This window comes from Nelusetta ayraudi, unplaced genomic scaffold (assembly GCF_046127955.1).
Source record: "Nelusetta ayraudi isolate G7.1 ecotype Tasmania unplaced genomic scaffold, CSIRO-AGI_Nayr_v1 ptg000056l, whole genome shotgun sequence".
In the NCBI taxonomy this organism is placed as follows: domain Eukaryota; kingdom Metazoa; phylum Chordata; class Actinopteri; order Tetraodontiformes; family Monacanthidae; genus Nelusetta; species Nelusetta ayraudi.
The window spans coordinates 503614-509613 of NW_027466106.1; positions in this window are offsets into that span (position 1 = coordinate 503614).

A 6000-nucleotide genomic window follows, 5' to 3' on the forward strand; every position below is an offset into this window, starting at 1 on the left:
TGAGTGTGTCAGTCACAGTGAAGCCTGTCGACAAGCCAGATCTCGAGCACTGACGTTTGGGGAGGAAGAACTCTTGCTTCAAAAAAAAAAAAAAAAAAAAAAAAAAATACAAATGGAATATCTGAATAGCTGAGGGAGGGCATGCCTGATTATGACTGCACCGCAAAATGTTTAGTTTGTGGTGCTGAGGCTTTTTTTTCTTACTTTCTTTCTTTCTTTCTTGTTTGTGCATTTCCGGGAAATCCAAAATTTCAGAAAGGCGCTAATGCCTCCAAAAAACGCTCCGAGTCGTCGTTCTGTTCACACGCTTTCCCCGCTCACGGTGCACCGGAGGGCTTTTCACTTTCCAACACTTTTGCTTCGTTCAATGCAGCTCAGCGCTGGTTTGAAACACAATGAGGCCCCAGAAAGTTCAGCTGTCGGGGCTGCAAAACGGACGGTTGGCGACCAACTCCCGTAAGTCAGCTGCGTCCGGCGCTGACAGGAGCAGCCGAGTCCAGTCGGAGGACGGCGGCGGGGCTTTTCGAACGCCGGGCTCGGAGTGAACGGCCGTCTCTGTTCGCATTCCTCACCCACGGCATGTGCCACGCATCGGGTATATGACACCCCGGTTGATTTACGAGGGAGGTGCTCTCCCCGGCTAAATCATTTACGGGGATACGGCTCTCTGTGCTTTTTAATGGTTGTTGTATGGACCTGCTCTGCCTTTTAAAATGTTCCACGGGCAAGCAGCTGCAGCCTGGATGGATGGATGGCTGAGCTCCGGCCGCTGATTAATAAGCCGCCCGGCACTCCACCGCAAAACGAGGGCGGCCGGGGAAAAACACTCCATAACCAGAAGGGGCACGAGGCGCGAGTCAAAGCGACGTGTGTTTTACGCACTCGTTGACAATGGGCCGGCATTCAGGGCTCTGCGGGTACATATGAGGGCAGTATACAGTCTGCTAAAATAATGTATACACACACGAGGAGAGGAAAAACTTGTACAAATATTTTATTTGTATACATTCTTCTATACAAATAAAATATTTTAATTCTATCTAAAATGTAGATACCTCTTTTGAAGAAAATTACGATAGCAGTAGCATCAACAAGTGTTGAGGTAACAAACATTAGCCGGTGGCCACCACCACTTTGAGCACCTCTTGTAATTGTAATGTACTGTAATGAGGCCAGAGGTCACTTGTATCAATCTCGTGATGTCGGAATAACTCCGGCACTGAAATATTTATGCAAGTTTTCCACTTCCTGGTGTGCGTGTACATTATTTTGTCTGACTCGGTGTGTGCGTGATCCGATGTTGAGCTCATGAAACATAAATATGTGCATTGTACATTTTGATGTGCATTAGACACTCGGTGCCTCACACGGGATGTCCCATCATGAAATATGAACGCCGTGTTTTTTTTTTTTTTATGGGCGGGGGGTTGGGAGGGGCAGGCAAATATTTGCGTTTGTCGGCACAAACGGCGGTTCAAAGCAGGGCGCCATTGTGCGAACAGGGGCCTCCTGTTTGCCGCCGTGACAAAGGTGAGCGAGTATTACTCATTGGGTCTGAGTTTTGTGAATGTCTCCCAATCAAAACAGGCATTGTGATCGGGGATAATGTCCGCCAGTTTAATGTTTAATGTCGAGAGGCACTCCATTGAAATTTGGATGGCCCTCTCATGAAAAGACGAGGGCCAGCGAAATGCCAACGATTAATCAGCCGCGTGTTTGCTCAAGTGGCACCTGTTGATTGTCCGCTTTGATAAGCTGCCCGGCCACTTATGATGAACTGGTTGAACGCACAATGATTAGGATTAATATCAGTGGCTTGTTTTCCTTCTTAATGGCCCGGTGAGTAACATTTCAAAGGGATTTATTGGCATGAAATTTGAGTTTTTAAAAAAATATATAGATGTAAACAAATCTTTCTTTTGTGTTGGATATAGCCGCCAACAATGATATAACCAGCGTGGTTTTTCTTTCATTCTCCAACAGTGAACATTTGTATTCACATAAAAAGCAGGTCCGGTTGAAAGGAGCCGGCCACCACATATCCATCCTGAGTTACCCAGACATCACTGCTGGCACAAGGAAGTTGTGAGCTCAAAAGGGATTTTACATTAGCCTTGTTTGCAGTATGTTTTCTCACCGGCTAGCTGCTAAAACGCACACACCAGGTCAAATTATTGTCACTTTTCAATTGAACTTAGGGATACAACAACATACCGTGAATTTTTTTTTTTTTTTTTCCTTTCTTCAAATTCTAGCCTAAAAAAACGTCCATCCAGCACTGTTACAACAGAAATATTCCCAAACCAGCATTCCCCTCTGAGTGGGAAAGTTGAGGGGGGCAGCCAGCATTTTCTAGGTCAGGCCTCAACACAGGGCCAGCTTGGTTTCAGCAGGTCGAATGTCTTTCAAAGCCAAAGAACAATACGCCCTTGTTCGAGACGCAAAAGGAACAAAAATCGACATGACAGCTGTGAACAAATCTGACTATGACAAGGAAGTGAGCTACAAAACCGCAATAGCTCATTTGAGCCTCAACCCGGGTGACGCAGAGTCTTGTGGTGAAGTCTGTGTATTCTTTTTGTTTTGTCCACTAGTTAGCTGGCAGCTCGGAATGATTACATTTCACAACTAATACTCGATCATCCATCGCACTGACTTCACCGCTGGCATCGTCACAACTCTTCAAAAAGAGTTCACAAAAAAGGCTGCTTTGAATTCAGCTCTCCTGCCATGGCAGCACTCAATCACTTCTTGCACTTTGACTGGATCGCTTCTGCTCTGTTGCTATTAATTCTCAGCCATGACTTTACAAGTTTAGATGTTCAGTTTCACGGCTAACTTCGGTCTTATTTTGATCTTTACAAACATGTCAAGCCAGAAGAAACATTTCCAAAATCCTTCCGGATCATGTCAAGCACACGTCTAGTAAAGAGCCAGCAGATCAGCTAGCTTAGCCTAGCTCACGGCCTGCTTATTGGTGCAAGAAGCAACTTTAGCCAAACATTGCTACAGCGTGGCTAGCTGCTAAGGGCAGCAGTGTTTAAACTTAACCGTTGCGAAACCCGGTCGGGAGCAAAATCAAAAACTTGTCCACAAAGAGGAGCCTTATTGTCATGCTAACATTTCATTCAAATATTTTCTTCATTCAGCATAAGTCATACCAATGGAGCGCACTTCCTGGTGGTTCTCGTTTCCCTGCACGTGGGGGTTTTTATCAGTTATTATTTCATCTCTGTTTTGTGTGCTTTCTTTTTCCACACACACACAAATCTGCAAAACACTATTTTATTTTATTTTATTTAAAAAAAAATGCTCACAAGGAAGTCCTGTGTCTCCCCTCTTGCGCCTGATTAGTTTCTCCACAGACGGGTCCGTTCACTACATTTGGCTGATACACGCGTCAGGAAGCCAGTGAGAAAGTTGCAGTGCTTTTGCACGGAGTCACAAAAAACACACTTGTCCCTGTACTCTCCGTCAGCTACTCAATGCTTCATGCACCTCATCGGTCGGGGGGCCTAAATGTGCCTGTTGAAAAGTGGCTGACACCGGCGTGGAAACGCTGCACAGCTTCATTTCCATACCGACCGTGTGCAGCGAGCGTTTAGCTGCTCTGGTAGCCGAGTCTCTTCGGAGTTAAACCTGGCTCCATGCCACTAACCTCCCCCCCCAAAAAAAATCCATCGTTTGAGTATCACATGGTTAGTGGTGTTTCCTACGGCTATATTTATGCTCTCTAACTGTATCCCCTTTCATTGAAACCCTAACCAGTGGGCGATTTGTCTCCATAAGAGAGTGCCATTTACAAGCAGCCACGCTGGGGCGGGACCCCAACCGGAGGACTTGTTAATAGCACACATCAACTTCTCGCCAGATGTTGCCCAGAACCGACCGACGTGCGCTAAGAGAGACGTCAAAGCCAATTTTCAGTGAACGCTGGACCGCAGTATGAAACCTCTTTCCTGTTTTTTAGCCTGGTGCCGCAGCACAGCGGAGCTGGGAAGTGAGAAAGCAGTCAAGACTTTGCCAGTTAAGTTGAGGTAACTTCTGCGATTGGACTACATATACGACAAAATGAGCAGTAATAGAAAAGGTTATATCCTTTGTTTGAATTATAAATATGATAGACTTTTGAAGATTTTGGACTGTAATCCCTTAAATCCAATTTTGCAAAAACAACAACAAACCTAAACAAAATGTCTTGGTAGTTTTTCTGAGTCTTCTCCTTGGCCGCCAGCGACCCAACCGTCAATTTACAGTCAGAACGTTTCTGCCCTCAGCCGCGACGTGTGTTGCTTGTCCGCGCAAAGCGACGCTGGCAGGAGTTTACATCCCGCATGGCGGGAACTAATTCTTTGTTTCCATTACGTTGGGCCCGTTTGAGTCGTTTATCACCCATTTTGTCAAAATATTGATCGGATGACTGAGGTTCCAGCCGTCATCCAGTAGCCTGATGGGAATATTGATGTCACCCGGCGCCGACACAATGTGTTTCCATCACTGCCAATGAGTTTCTGACCGATCACCGCATGATAGCCCATATGCTTTTTTTTTTTTTTTCCTTCATTTTCAACATTCCTAGCGAGATGCAGCACACGCCACTCTGCATCGCGTGGATCGATTCCGAGAGTCTCTCAATCTTGATGCAATCGCCCTCCTTGTCATAAGACAAAAAGATTTATTGAAAATCAGATCTCTGGCGGTGACGGCGGGAGTTGGGGGCGGGATTTACCGCCGGCGTTTACGGCCGGATTTCAAGGAGTAATTGTCGCGGCAGACGACGGTGAGTTAGCAGTTATAAACCTGTCCGCCGTATAAATTACCTAATCAGGAGATCCCAGCAAGTTGTATAAATCGAGCCACTCATTCGTCTTCAATGGCCTGTGTGTGCATATAAAAACGGCAACGACCGTCATATAGTTCACGGGGAGGGAAAAAAAAAAGGTGGTGGTGGTGGTGGTGGTGGTGGTGGTATTGCTGTGGCTGTTTACAGAGTTGGGGAGGTGGAGGTGGTGGTGGTGGTGTCGGGTGGGGTGTGGATGACTTTTTGCACGCTCAATCAACTGTGAAATGTCCATTTAATCATCCCCAGGAACCCCCCCGGTTTATTTGTGCTGCAGCGCAGATTTACATTTCCAAACATCCCCCATATTAATCATTACTTCATCACGCCCTCCGACTGACAAGAAGCATAAACCACCTCAGTGTGCCGGCCCGGCGACTGATGTGTGCATGTTTTAGTCTCGCACCCTGTCTGTGTGTGTGCACTTGTGAATATGTGTGTGTGTGAGGGAGAGTGCAGGTGGGTGGGTTGACGTCTGGGAGGGGGAAAACCTTCCCGTTGATTCACTCACCACTCACTGTGTCCAGCAGAAATATTGAGCTTTAGTGGCAAGATTGCTTTTTTTTTTTTTTTTTTTTTTTGTCCGCAGAGATTTTTCCCCCTACCCCCCCACTTTTTTTTTTTTTTTTTTTTTTTCTTTTCAGAAATACAACTTTTCGGTAGGAGTGAAGCCAAGAGGGAGTCACTCACATGGACTTCCCCCCCCCCTTTTCTCCTCCTAGAGGAAAAGTGGATGATTGATGTTATTTTTCAGGAAACACCTTCAAAGAGAAAAAAAAAAACATGGCCGCTGTAAAATGTCAAGCGCAATCGTTCTTTTTTTTTCCCTTTTTTCTTTTTTTTTTTAAAAGGCCGAAACAGCTTAAAGAATAGCGAGCATTCAGTTTTGACTTTTTGGAGCGGTGCAGCTCTGCGAGGCCTTTAGGCAAAATGGCGGTGGGAAACGCCGGGGTCCAAATTTTAGGGTCTGTCGGCGGGAAGAAGAAGAAGAAGAAGAAGAAGAAGAAGAAGAAGAAGAAGAAGAAGAAGAAGAAAGAAGAACGAGAGCAGCTTTCCCGTCCATCCTCGCCATCAGACAGCCGGAGTGATTTACATCCGGCGGCTCGACAGCAGCAGCAGCAGCAGCACCTTGGCAGAGCCTCAATACCTGCCGCCGTAAT